General features: G+C 37.8%; 1 protein-coding gene across 1 annotated transcript in view; it reads right to left on the bottom strand.

Moving 5' to 3' along the window:
* STK4 (serine/threonine kinase 4) overlaps positions 1-15,393 on the bottom strand; it is an 85,438-nt gene that overhangs the window by 24,887 nt on the left and 45,158 nt on the right. The window lies entirely within an intron of this gene.

Here is a 15,393-nt window from a genome sequence, read left to right as displayed (position 1 = left end):
CTTAAGAATTTGCCAAGAGGGTAGACTTAATGTTAGGTGTTTTAATCAGAAAAAAATAAAAATAAAAATAAAAATAAAGCAGGGGTGGGGGGGGGAGACAAGATAATGAGCAACCAATATGAAAACTACAAAAAGTATTCAATATCTATTACAATGATAAGAAAAATAAATTTAAAGAAAAGCTAATGTTGAACAGATTAACAGGGTATGGAAAGAGGGGACAATTCGGGAATAAGTGCCTGGATGACACCGACAGGCACATTGTGACAGAGATATCACCTATGAGTATATCAAATGTTGGCTTCAGTCATTAAGACTCCTCTATAATAGATACCTTTGTTTCCACAGAAGTTATATCTGGTCAAAACCAAAAGTGTTCTTAAAATAATAATGCCCTTTCAGTTAGCATGACATTTCGTGAACAACAGCATAATAACTGAAAAACCCATGGCTATAAAGTCAATAATAAAGAATATCAAAAGAAAGTGTAAATTCAATTGTTCCAACAAAGGAATAATTCATGTAAATAATTAATGAAATGCAAAGCTTGTCAATCTGCCTTATGTGCTAAGTATTAAAAAAAACAAACCATTCGATTCAATGATAAATACTCCTCTAATATTACAAAATTTCCGTTAAGACACAATACACCTGAAACCATTCTTCCTGGTCACTATAGTCCCCATGACATATTATATAAAAGATGATTATTTTACCTGCTTTGTAACATTAATTAATAGGTACCTAGTATGTGCCTGGAGTTCACAATCAGTTTGTTTTGTTTTGCTTCCTATGAGGAAACACCCAAGGTACCAGGGGCAGGAAGCTACCTGGGGATTTGGGATCCAGACCTGATTCTGGCAGTAGGTAGAAAAGTTGCTTTTTAATGTCTCTAGATTTCAGATCCTCAAACTATAAAAAGGATAAGAAGTCTCATCTTTGCTTCCCTCCCAGGAACACTATAACCATCATCAAATAAAGAAGCAAAATATGACTGTGCCTTGAACAGTGTTAAATGTTAATTACCCTAATGTGGTGACAATATTACCATCAGCAGCAAACAGAAGCATGGCAGAAGTCGAGGCAGAATTGCTCCTTTGGCCTTCTCCTGCCTCTGGGTTATTTGTTATTGTTTAAAGATCTAATAATTATTTTTACAAAGGTAAAATTAAGAGTGAAATAACAAAATAAGTAATAATACACATGAACAACAAAAACAAACCAACCGTAAACAAACATAAGCAGTCTTACAATTCTCTGCTAGCAGAATTCTACCATAGTTCTAAATGGTAGAATTTAGAACAAACTTGGTTCAAAAAGCCCCAGCCTCCATTGCATTTGATCTTCCCCCTAGCCCTTTGGGAAAACCAGGACAGGTGGTATTAGGCTTGATTTTCACAGACTCAAACCTGAAACTCAGAGAGGAGAGTGGCTCACACAAAGCCATTCACCCCTCTTCTGACATAATGAAATGATACAAAGTACCCCTATTTTCAAGGAAACTCACTTCACACGATGTCCAGCTTCCAGGCTGATGAAGTAATTCTATCACTCATTTTCTATAGCAGGCAACCCTGCTTCACCGTAAGGAAAGGCCACGCAGGAGACGGCTCACAAGAAGTGAGAGGGTGGCACCTACTGGCAGAAAGTGTGCATTGCAATGGGGGGGGGGTGTGAGCTTCAATGTGAAAAGCATCAGGAACATTAAGCTTATGACATGAGAGGCGGCAGAAGGAAAAAAACTCTATGGAATAGAGATGTTAAGGGAAGCAAGCAAACCCTGGGAGGTTCTACAAATGATGCCCATGGCTGCTCCGGGTAGTCAGTTTCCAACTAGCAATAGTTCTAATTCCTTTTTTTAAGAACAGTTTTTAAAGCGGTGTCTGGGAGCAAGTTTTCTTTGGGAATGGATCTCTGCTTTATAATGGGAGTGAATGGCCATCACTGAGGAAAGCGGTTTAGGTTCCTGAAATTTACTGAAAGAACAATGCTTCAAGAAAGAAAGGGAGAGTGGAGGAAAGAGGAGGAAGTGGACCCTGTGAGGTGGCCATGGAAGGCATTTCATATGCATTCGCACACTAATCCTCATACACACACAAGGAAACTGAGGCACAGAGAGAACAAACTGGCCCACATTTACTCAGGACTGGACCCTAAAAAGCCTGACTGTGTGATCTTAACTACCAGGCATGCTACTGCCTCAGCCAAAAGCAGTCACTTAGCTACCCACAGGCACAATGGATTTCCTTACATGCTGACCCAGCTGCAACTTTATCAGGACTTCTGTACAAGTGTGAAATCTAACATGTTCCCGTCCAAAAACAACCGACGACGCCCTGAGCTGTGTCTTTTTCTCAGCAGTAGCAATACAATAAATCACCATCAATCAGCTTTCACTTGTCTGAATCATCTCAATCTCTCTGTTCCTCCCACTGTCGGCTCGAAGTCTCAGTGATACCAGCATCAAACTCCAGAAATGAGATGGAGAAAGGACAAGAGACATGCCTCCCATTCAGAATAACTGGTGCTGGGAGCAAACGCTGTCAAAGACAAAAGACGCTCAGTTCTGCTGTATTTCATTTGAGTGGTGAGGCACCAGGATTTGGGGGGGAAATGATATAAGGAATGTTTCTCAGGTAATGAGAGAAGTTCCAAAGCATGAGGCTGCAAAAGCAAATACTACTACTTTAAGAATTCTGATAGATTCTTCCTTTAGAGAGGGGATGAAATTGGCATAAATCTTCCCCCTGTGCTCTCAACATTTCATGTCCCAGGAATATACTGAACTGTTAAGAGTCCATGTGAACCCTGGCTGGTGTGGCTCAGTGGATTGAGCACCATCCTGCAAGCCAAAATGTCGCCAGTTCAATTCCCAACCAGGGCACATGCCTGGGTTGAGGGCCAAGTCCTGGTTGGAGGCATGTGAGAGGCAACCGATCAGTGTCTCTCTCACACATGGATGTTTCTCTCCCTCCCTTTCTCCCTCCCTTCCTGTCTCTCTAAAAATAAATAAATACAATCTTTAAAAAAAAAATATTTTTTAAGAGTCCATGTGAGAAAAAAATGGGAGGTGAAGCTAAGAAGAAAGTGTATTTGACAGCTCAAAAGGAAAGAGTGAAAAGATATTTCTAGGTGAAGGAGATCACAACTCAGGGTCATGGCTGTGGATTCCACAATAAGAAAAATAATTTACATTCATCTCAGCTGCAAATATAAAACTGTTTTCTACATTAACAATTAATTTACAATAACAATATCATTTAGCCTTTGGAACTTTCTGATTGATGAAGAGTAAATAATGCAAAACTGGAAGTAATTTTTCTTTTCTGACTTCAAATTCAGCAAAATTAAAGTAACTGAACCGAATCTTGCCTCGGTTGAAATGCGATTCAAACTTAAGTCATTTCAGAATCTGGTTACAGCGTTTAGGAATTCTAGGCCTGCAGGGAACTCCTTCACGCCTTAATACCATCCCAGCAACATTTTGACACCTGGGGCATCTAACAAACAGGAAGAGCAATTACTCACTCTCATGTGACATAGGCATTATGACTAATTTAGCCTCTTTAGTTTCTAGAAACAGCACCAGATCGTGGCAGAGACACACCTCTGAATAAATCTACTCATTGTTCATCATCATCACTATTATCAGCATTAACTACTAAAAAAAAAAAAAGAAACCCTCTACAGGCTTAAAGTATATAACTTTAACTTGCTTCTCAAAACTAAAAGGCTAAAGCATGAACTTTAAAAAACAAAGGTAACAATGAAAAAACATTTCATTCACTATTTATATTTATAAGTTTATTTAGAGATCAACTTTAAAACCACTACAAACAACCTGTCTATCATCAGAGGACTGGCTGAGTAAACCACCGTACATGTAATGAGGACCACCTCCATGTACTGCTACGGAGGATTTCTTGGATATATACTTAAGTGAAAAGAAAATTGCAGATTGAAGTGTGTGTAGTATACTGTTGCTTATTTAAAATGGGAGTGCAAATATATATGTGTTCGTGTGTGTGTGTGAATAAAACCAAAACATAACAAAAAAAGAGGAGACATAGTAGAAGGGATAGGGACAGAAGGTAAGTCTGCATAAGTTTGTTTTGTACATTTACCTTTGGAACCATGTAGTTTATATAATTATAAAGTGAAACAATAAAAGTGTCTAAAAACAGAAAGTAAATAAAACAAAAAATCTATCTGCATATTAAATCGGTGGCATAACCACATACACAGAAATTATTCCATATGACTTTGTTAATTTGACTGTACATCTCGGCTGGGATATGGCCTAAAGACAAGGAGAATTGCAATACAAATCTTAAAATTGTTTTTAGTAATTATCATTGGTGGAAGTGTTGGTATTGTTATTCTGAGGCTGACATATTTATTGTGAGATATAAAGCAAATGAATGATTACACTGATGTCCCCAGAAAGTGAGTTATCTGAGGGAAAGGAGTTATGAATGCAGGGTCAATGAACCCTATTATATTCAACCTGTACTGGAAATAGCATCAGAATTCATTAGTTTGTAATAAACATACTTTCTGTAATAAACATACATTGAAAAGGTCAAGGAAAAAATGACCAAAGTGCTGTGAGTACAACTTGCAGCCAAACTGTGGTCTCCAACTTCCATTTCCCACTAACAGAACTCAAGTTCCTTCAAAATATGGCTGTTTCTACAAACTCAAAGCAATAGAGTAGAAATGGTGGTTGCCAGATGCTGGGGGATGGGAAAAATGGAGAGGTGTTGGACAAAGGATACAAACTTACAGCTATAAGATAAATAAGTTCTGGGGAGCTAATGTACAGCATGATGACTATAACAAACAACACTGTATTAAATACTTCAAAGTTGCTGAGAATAGATCTTAAGTTATCACCCCCCACCCAACCACACACACACAAAGGTAATTATGTGAGGGGATGAAGGTATTAACTAACTTTACTATGGTAAACCGAGCCATTGTTAATATAACAAGAACAGTTTGCAAGACATTGATGTAACCTGGCAGCCAAGGAGAGTGGATTGGAATGCACATGTGTGAACAATGGCGACTTCACTGTACTAGTTAGTGGGGGCAGTAGACACCATTGACTGAGCATGTCGCATTCAAAATGACTCTGCATGAAATTTTGCATTAAGCTTGAACATTCCTCTGAGGAAACTATTCAGATGACTTGGAAGGCTGCAGCTATGGGCGACTGGTGATTGGCAGCTTCATCACAACAATGCATCTGCTCTCATGCATCATGTCTTGTGCAGTCTTATGGCAAAACATCAAATCACCCAGGTGACTCAGCCTCTCTACAGCCCAGATTTGGTGCAACTTCTGGCTTTCCCCCAAACTAAAATCACCTTTGAAAGGGAAGAGATTTCAGACCATCGATGAGACTCAGGAAAATATGACAGGGCAGCTGATGGCAACTGGGAGAAATGTGTGAGGTCCCCAGGTGACTACTTTGAAGGGGCCTGAGGTGTCATCATCCTATGTACAATGTTTCTTGTATCTTCTTCAACAAACGTCTTTATTTTTCATATTACATTGCTGGATACCTTCTGGACAGACCTCGTATGCGTGTATCAAATCAGCATGTTGCACACCTTAAACTTACATGTGTTATATGTCAATGCTGTCTCAATAAAACTAAAAAAAAATGGCTGTTTCAAGTAAATGTACAAGGTGAGTCTGGAACTTCTCTTCATACTAGAAAGCAAGTAACCTATCAAAAACTACTGCAGAGTATATACCTCAATAAACCAGACTGGAAAGCGAAAACAAAACTATTGGGGTCATATCAAGGTGGGAGAGAATTTGAACATAAAAATGCAATAACTGAAAGAATCAAAATGTAGCCCTGGCCAGTGTTGCTCAGTTGGCTGGAACATTATCCCATAAACAGAAAGTCACAGGTTCGACTCCCAGTCAGGGTACATGCCTAGGTTGCGGCTTAGGTGCCCCGTTGAGGCACATATGAGAGGCAACTGAGCGATGTTTCTATCTCCCCCTCTCTCTCCCTCCTTTTCACTCTAAAATCAATAAGCATGTCCTTGGGTGAGAATTAAAAGGAAGTGTATCAATATTTTTAAATCCATTAATTCATAATAATACAAACAAAATCAGTGGTAATCTTTGGAGAATGCTAGGGAACCACCTCATTATTTTAAAAAATGGTACATAAAGGGAAAAAAATAAGTATATACTGTTTTTCCTATATAAATTTCATATGATATCCACATAAGTATTGCAGTGCTTCACTACAGAGGTATCTCAATTGGTAAATGGAGAAGGAATAATTCAAACACCATCATCTTGTAACCTCTAACGAAATAATGCATCTAGGCAATGACCCCCAGTGGCTGAAAAACAGAAAAAGAGTGATGAGCATGTATCGAGATATTTTAAAACTCCTGATGAAAGTACACACACAACATATGAAATATCCCTGCCACAAAGAGTTGAACCTGAGTCTGATTAAGCTTCCAAATCAGTGATTCTTAAGAGTGTGGCCTGGGAACCCCTGGCAAATCCGTGACACGCTCTTACAGAACCTGTGAGATCCAACTATATTCATACTAATACTAAGACATTATTTGCTTTGTCTATTGTGCTGACATCTGCACTGATAGCACAAAAGCAATGGTGGGTAAAACTGCTGCCCTCTTGGAGAAAAAAAATAAAACTGCTAGCCCCTTAGTATGAATCAAGAAGTGGCACTAAATGGTACCAGTAGCTGTGTTAGTTGCTACTGCATTCTTCAGACCACAGGCTCCATTAAAAAAAAAAAAGTAACAAAAAATTCCTTTAGGAATGTCCTTGATGAAGTAAAAAGATAGTAATTTTATTCAAGTTCGACCTTTGAGTATATGTCTCTTCATAGTCTCTGTGATGAAACGGGAAGGCTGCATAAAGCACTCCTGCTGCAGACCCGCCCACGATGGCTGTCTTGAGACAAAGCACTTGTGTAAACGAGCTGGCAGCTAAACTGGCCACTTTTTGCATGGAACATCGTTTTTACTTGAAGGGATGACTGACAAACTGAGGCTGTTCTGACTTGAATACTGGCAGACATTTTTACAAAAATGAATTGAGGCTGTCACTTCAAGCAAAACAACAGAGCATTGCCAGTGATAAAATTCAAACTTTCAAACAAAAATGAGAAACTTGGAACTCTACCACTATGAGCTTGACAGCCTCACTCACTCAGAAATTTTTCTGATGAGATTTGTGGTAACTTCAGAAATGTGATTGTTTTTAATATTGTATAATGAAATATGCCAACATCTGGAAGCTCTATGACCTCGTATGTAACTTAGGGAACCAGTGTTTTTCAAATGACCAATGCATCATATTACAAAATCATGTGTGAGAGAAAGTTCATTCAAAGTGCAAGACACGAAATCAAAACCACAATGAGAGAGCACTTCACACCTGTCAGAGTGGCTATTATCATAAAAAATCAACAAATAACAAGTGCTGGTGAGGATGTGAAGAAAAGGGAATCTTCGTGCATGGTTGGCGGGGCTGCAAGCTGCTGCAGTCACTATAGGAAACAGTATGGAGATCCCTCAAAAACTAAAAATAGATAAAGCCTACGACCTAGCAATTTCACTTCTGGATACTTAGCCAAAGGAAATGAAAACACAAATTCAAAAAGATACATGCACACCTATGTTCATTGCAGCATTATTTTTAAAAATATTTTATTTTATTTTATTTTTAGAGAGAGGAAGGGAGAAAGAAAGACGGAGAGAAACGTCAATGTGTGGTTGCCTCTTGCGTGCCCCCAACTGGGACCTGGCCACAACCCAGGCATGTGCCCTGACTGGGAATTGAACTGGCAACTCTTTGGTTCACAGGTCGGTGCTCAATCCACTGAGCCACACCAGCCAGGGCCCAGTGCAGCATTATTTACAATAGTCAAGATATGGAAGCAACCTAGGTGTCCATTGACAGATAAACAGATAAAGATGTGACACACACACACACCATGAAATATTACACAGTAACAAAAAAGAATAAAATCTTGCCCCTTGTAACAACATAGATGGATCTAGAGGGCATTATATGAAGTAAAAAAAGTCGGGCAGAGAAAAACAAATACTGTATGATTTCACTTGTATGTGAGAAATCTAAAAAAACAAAACAAAACAAAACGAAACAAACAAATGAACAAAACAAAACAAAGATGGTTACCGGAATGGAGGGAGTGGGGGAATGAGTGAAAAAGGTGAAGGGGAATGTAGTTAATAGTATCGTAATAATGTTGCATGGTGACAGTTGGTTACTAGAATTAGTGGCGTGACCACATTTTAAGGTATAAAAATGTCAAATCACTATATTATACACATGAAAATAATATTCTATACCAACTACACGCCTTTAGGAAACCACCAGGTGTTAAGTTTCAGTGTGGCCTCAAAGAAGAATATCCACAATTATCTGAAAAGGCTATTAAAATACTCCCTTATTCAACTACATTTCTTAGGTCAGACTTTCTTCGTATCTTTCAACTAAAATGTGTTACAATAGACTGAATGAAAAAAGCAGGTACAATCATGTGTTAAACACTACGCATTTGAAAAAAATGTAAATAATGCCATTCTCACTTTGTTGTTTGGGGAAATATGGTTCTTCTTAAAAATATGTTCTTTCTATTAATGTGTAATGGGTTTATTACTTTTAAATGAATTCACATAACTTTAAACTTTTCTCAGTTTTAATTTCAAATTCAATAAATACCAACAGATACAACTCACACACACAGAAGTTGCTGGGGTCCCCAAATACATTTAAAAGTCAGAAGGGGTCCTGAGAACTCCCATTCTAGATCAAACTGCCAATTTACAAGAAATTAAAAAACATATTAAATGGGCTACTTAGATGCAGTTAGCAACAGAATGTGGGATAATAACTGATTTCTTCAATAATATCAAAAATTGGTGTGTGTACAGGGCATTAAAGGGGGGGCGTACAAATTAAAAGCAATTTAAGAGACCTATCATACTGAAATGTATGAATTTTACTTGGACCCTAATTCAGACAAGCGAGGCTGGCCCATTAGCTCAGTTGGTTAGGGCATGGCACTAATTCACACAGACTGTAAAAGAAGAAAGAAGAAGTAGATGACTGGAAAAAATTGAACACTGACACGGTATGTATTTTAAGGCAATACAAAATCATTATTCTTAATTTATAAAGGTATGATTATGTTTTTAAAAGGGATCTTTACAAATATATATGAAAATATTTAAAATGAGATATGCCTGGGATTTTTTTTTTTTTCAGAATAATCAAATGGTGGGAATAATAGAAGTGGAGGATCAATCATAAGTTGATGATTGCTATAGCTGAATAATGGAAACGTTATTAGATTCTCTCTTACCACTGGAGGCTGGGATATTTAAGGATATACACTAATTTTTGAAAATTCATTTTGAAACAAATGGACCATAAGTTCAAGACAGAATGGTTTGGGAGTGTTTCTTTTGGTTTTATAAGATGGCAGATCAAGTTTCAAGTTGTAGATACCTGGGTTCCCACAAAATATCAAGCTGCATCCTTGAGAGTATTAATTTAAACGTGTAAATAAAGCATCTCTGCTACCACAGCAACAATCATGATTTTTAATTATAAATGAGATAATTATTCTCACTTCCCATCAAATGTCTTATTTCTAAGGTGTACAGAAAAAGCAAAAAGTGCAATCTAAGAAAAAAAATGAGTAATTGATTATATCCTAATAATTCATTGAAGCTTTTTCATAAAAACCTAAAGAAATCTCTACTTCACAATCATATTTGAAGCCCTATCTAGGAAAGAATGGTTAAGATAAAGTTACATAAAATCAGAGACTATCACCCTCCTGGGGAAAACTCGGGGCTTAAAATGTATCCTTCCTTACCACAAAAAGCTATGAATGGCTTATAATTTTGTAACAACTACCCAGGGAATCCAAGCAATCAATCTTGTTCAGGTTCTGTTACTTTCATCAACTTAATTTTGAATTAATAGGTTAATGATTTTATATCCTGATGGACCCATTATCACACTTCAGAGAAATATCAGCTTATTAGCTCTTGGGCTGCATTAGAATTCTATTTTTAATCTCTCTGATTCGCCAAGGAACATTCTAAAAAGAGCTCTGCAGCTTCCAGCAGACGCTACGGGCACGCTGGGCACGCACGCACTTCACCAGAAGGCTCTCCTTCTGTCCCTCTGCCCCCTCCCAGGTCGTGTGCTCCAACTACATTCCTCAGCACCGCCCCCCCCACATTCCTTCATGCCCACGCACTTCCCTCTCAGCCCAGAATGCCCTTTCCCCCCTTCTCCAGCTCAAGAATTCCTACTCACCTTTCAAAATATCCTTCAAACGAGGCTTCCTGATGCTTTCCCTCGGCTCCTACAGCACTTTTTAAATGCACGTGATGAAGAGAATTGACCAAAACAGCCTAGAGAGAGGCCGTAACAGTGCCGGTGGTTAAGAGGATGGGCTCTGGCGCCCACTGCTCTGATTCAAATCCCTGCTGTGCCACTTACTTCCTGCGTAACCTTAATCAATTATTGAGCCCCTCACCCTCAGTGTTTTCATCCACAAGATGAGAATAATAATATTACTACCTCGTGGGTGACTGTGAGGATTGGGCTCACAAACATAGAGGACTCAGACCAACGTCTGGCACATAGTATATTCTCAGTAAATGGAAACTATTATTATTAGCACAATGCATCAAAATTATTTGATTATCTTTTCTGCTACACCATGAGCTCTCTCAGGGTAGTGACTGCATTTGCTGAATTAATTCAGAGACCGTGTCCGAGTGTAACTGAAACGTGCGTACTGACTTTAAGCTCGGCAACTGCTAGGTGTTAGGAACACAAAGATAAGGATAAGAAAGTCGCAGCTGTCAAGGGTCTTGGAGTGTTGCCTGTTCATACAAAGCCCACACAGGGGACTTCAATGAATAGACTAAATCAATATGTGGGGGCCAGCTACTCTCAGCTCTTTTTATAAAATAAATCATAAGAAATCTGGAAACAGCTTCATTTGAATAAATAGGAATTGTACTCCAACGCCTGAGGATACCTAGAGCTAATAATCAACATACTTGCAAAGTTAGTACTACCGAAATTACTGTGGTTCATCTAGACCTATGGAGTTAGCTCTGGCTAACTCTAGATTAAAACCAGGGAAACCTAAGTAGAATTTTAAAAACTAAAAAAAAAAAAAAAAGAAAAAAAAATTTAAGCAAGTAATACGTTAGTACAGTCATACATTCTTGCTGTAAAAACAGCTAAAACTAAAGTTCCTCTCCTCAAAGGTAATGACTCTTAAGTAATTTTATATCCTCTTTTTTAATCTATGCAGTTACATGTGTGGCGATATATAGCAATATGCAGCATGGTTTGTGGCTTTTAAAAAATTTACCCAAAGTGTATCATACTGTTTGCATTATTTTGCATTTTATCACTATTATAAAATAAATTCTTATATACACACAGGCATGCTTCTTGGCTCTATCACTTGTACCACTGATCTATGTTGTATTACTGTGCCAATGTCACAATACTTTCACTGCTGTGGTTTTGTAAGTTTTTAAATTTCATACATATATTGATTCCAGAGAGATAGAAAGAGAGGACAGGGGGGAGAGAGAGGGAGAAACATTGGTGTGAAACATTGATTGGTTGCCTCCCACATGCACCCCAACCATGGAACAAATCTGCAACCTAGGTATGAGCCCAGATGCGGAATCAAACCCACGACCTTTCAATACATGGGACGGTGCTGCAACCAACCGAGACACAGCGGCCAGGTAGTTTAGTAAGTTTTGACATCTGGAAGTAAGTCCAACCTCATCGTTCTTCTTGTCCAAAAATATCTTGGATATTTTTAAGCATTTACACTTCCTTACAGGAAGTGATCATGGCATAATGTTTAAACATATATTTACCTAGGTTTTCAAATGCGATGATACAAAATTATAAATAATAACATTCTCTTATTCTAACATTCTTCCAACTCTAATAACATTCTCCTCCTCTTTCCTCTAGGAGAGTTTATTGGTATCTTCCTTTATTAAGGTGATCCAATATGCCAAATGTCAAGGCCTTTCAAAGAACAAACTTTTGGTTTCATCGATCAACTTTTTTGTTTTCTATTTCACTAAATTCTGCTTTTACCTTTATCCTACTTTTATCTTAATTATAATCTTTCTTGTATTCTAAAAGAAAAATGCATTTAAGGCTATAAATCTTCCTCTGGGTACCATTTTTGCCGCATCCCACAGGTCTGAGTTACAGGAATCAGAATTCTGTAGTTTAATAAATCATTTCTAAATAGCTTTACATTTTCTATTTTGATTTTATCTTTAAAGCAAGAATTATTTAGAGATGGATAAAGTGACTTTGGCTACTTTATTACTGTTAATTTCTAATTTTATTGTGTAACAGTCAGTGAATGTGGCTTGTATAATTTCTGTGCTGAGATTTCTTTTCAAGAACCTTAAGACATAGATTTTGTGATATTCCACATATGTTTTAAAATATTCATGGATATTTGAAAAGTGTTCCCATTTCTGTTTTATCAACCTTGTCAACTGTATTAGTCTTGTTTTTGTCTAATTGAAAGTTCACTTTTTGAGAAGAATGTTTACATTTCAACTAGGGCAGTTTTCTCTTTGCTATTTCTTTATACTTCTATTAGTTTTTGGATAAAAACTGGATCAAATACACCTTTTAGCAATATATATTTCTTTCCCACACAATATTTTTCTTGGATTCTATTTTATCTGATATTAATATTGTTTCACCACTTTTTTTAGTGAGTATTTTCCTAGTGTATCTTTTCCCATTCCTCTGTTGTAAGCTTTTCAGTTATATTTTATTTCGCTTATAAACAGTATTTAGCTGGACTTGGAGCCTCTGTCTTCTAATATATTTCAATGCACTCACATGTGTTGTGATTACTGATGTGTTTACATGTGATCTGTTCCCTTATGTGTAACTCTCCTCCAGCCACACACTCTGTCCCTTCCTAATGTACACCCGCCGGGTCCGGCTTCAGAGCCTCTGTACTTGTCGGTCCCTCTGCCTTCTACCCGGGGCTTTGCTTCCCTCTTTGTTCAGGTCTCAGCTGAATGTCTTATCCCTCTGCAAGGCCTTCGCTCACAGTATCCCTTTACTGCGCCTTTTTCCTTTAAGTTCCTATTCCCCGAACTGTTACATGACTGACTCCATGCCTGCTTCCCCTGCCACACTTAAGCTCCAGGAGAGCAGAACCTTGTTTGCCTTGCTCATCACTCTTGGTGCCCAGCCACCTCAGACTAAAATCCTACCGTGTGTTTTTGGAAGACACATGAGTCAAAGTGGATTCAAGTTTACAGCTTTCTGTGGCTTTATAAATGGAAAAATGGGAGGGTCGGAATTCTCACAAAAGTAGCATTCATTTCCAAAAATGCGATCTGTTTATAGAATATTAAGTACCAACTTGAGAAAACATTTTATTCTCAAGCACTTCTTATTTACATTTAATCACTATATATACTAAACATTAAAGAAAACCTATGTTGCATTTTCAACTCAGCAAGTAAGGCAATTCAGTCTTAGAAATGCAACAAGTATTGAGTTTCTCTTGAAAGTATAAAGATTTCTATCAGCATCACATCCTGCTATTCCAAATTAAATTACTCCCTATTTGCCATTTTGGGCAAAAAGTTCATTTCAAAATAGCAATTGACTTCACAGGAAGAAAAAGAGTATCTTTTCCATAATTAAATACTGCCTGTCAGGAAATCAGAAAGTCTCTGTAAGAGACTGTTGAGGGAAACATGTCAGCCAGCCTGACACACACCCTTCTTTAAACTGAGTAAGATCACTCAGGATACTTTCTTCACTCAGTGGACCAGGCTCTTTCTTTTCCAGAAGTTACTTACAAATGTACATTTTCCTTATTCGATACCTCCAATGAGAGTACAGGAGATTCAAAAGCGGGGTAAAAAGAACATTTAAAAATAATGCAACATTAATAAAACAGAAATACATCCTTATCTCTGGATTTCTATAGCACTTAATAGAAAAGTAAGAAGCCTATATGAATTTAGCGGGTTAGTCATCATATGTACATAAAACAGATTACTGGGCACTACCTGTCTTCAGAGATTCTGATTCATTGTCTTAGAGGTGCGGCCTGAGAACGTCCTTAACTCATTATTTTAGGTTGCAATTCTCCCCACCCCCCCCGTCGCTCCCTCCCTACCTCTCCTCTCTCTCTCCCCACCTGCCTACCCCAACAGTCTCCCTTTCCTGTTTTATATTTTCTAGCACCATCTGATGCACTAAGTATTTTATTTCTTGTTTTCCATCTTCTAAAAACCATGAGAGATGGATTTTGGGCTGTTCAATTCATTACTATATTCCTAGAAAAGCGTCAAGCCCACATCGGTACTCAGAAATTTAATAAATAAATGAATGAACAAATAGATGATAAAACAAATAAACCTGAGTTCTCATATGGGTTCAGTGACTAATCAGTTGAATAACCCCAGGTGAGTTATTTTAGTCCTCAGAATATCTCCATCATTAACTGTGTAACTATGACATTTCTGCCACTCTACAAAAGTAGGAGTGATGTTATGGAAGAAGGACATCATTTCCTCTAAGCCAGTCAGTGGGACAGTGGAATGCCAGGACTAGAAAGGCCTCTCAGAATCCATATATAACGCCCGAACTAAGCTCTTATAGTCAATAATAAAATTATGACAGAATTTAAGAATGTAAAACTTTTTAAAAGAATGTAAAAACTAAATGTTCCTAAAGAGAAAATTCTTTTCTATAAATATTCAGGAAAGGAATGCACACTCCTTAGCTTACTTCTTTTTTCCAAACTTTTTATTGCCTCTACTCATTAAATCTTTGTGAACATTAACAAGTGTCTGTGGCTGAGGGAGAATGTTCCACAGCAGAGAAAGGAAAAAAACACACCCAGTTTTTCCTAAGAAACTTTGGGACAAATAAACATTCATCCTTGGCAAAATTCAGAACAACCCTCTCAGAGACCCTGAAATTAGGATAATGGTCAGTGAAACAGCAGAGACACTACGAAACAGCATTAACTGCCCTCCAGTCTAATTCTTAAATGAAAACTCACCATCTCAGACAAACTATTAAAGACAGCGTGTTTCCAGTTGGTGACTGGATATTTCTTTTTCCATGAACAATTTCAAACTCACAAAAGAAAAATGGCAAGCGAATAAAGGGTTTGTAAAGTGAAAAAGATGCCACTCGCTGGGAGAACCAGAGCTGCGCAGTGCTGGTTAAATTGCCGTGTCAAACTCGTGAGGCCCTCAGCCCAGGAGCGGCTCCCAGGGGTGGTGTTAG

Source organism: Furipterus horrens, unplaced genomic scaffold, assembly GCF_987537825.1.
Source record: "Furipterus horrens unplaced genomic scaffold, mFurHor1.1.pri manual_scaffold_8, whole genome shotgun sequence".
NCBI classification, from domain to species: domain Eukaryota; kingdom Metazoa; phylum Chordata; class Mammalia; order Chiroptera; family Furipteridae; genus Furipterus; species Furipterus horrens.
This window is presented reverse-complemented; position numbering and strand designations above follow the sequence as displayed.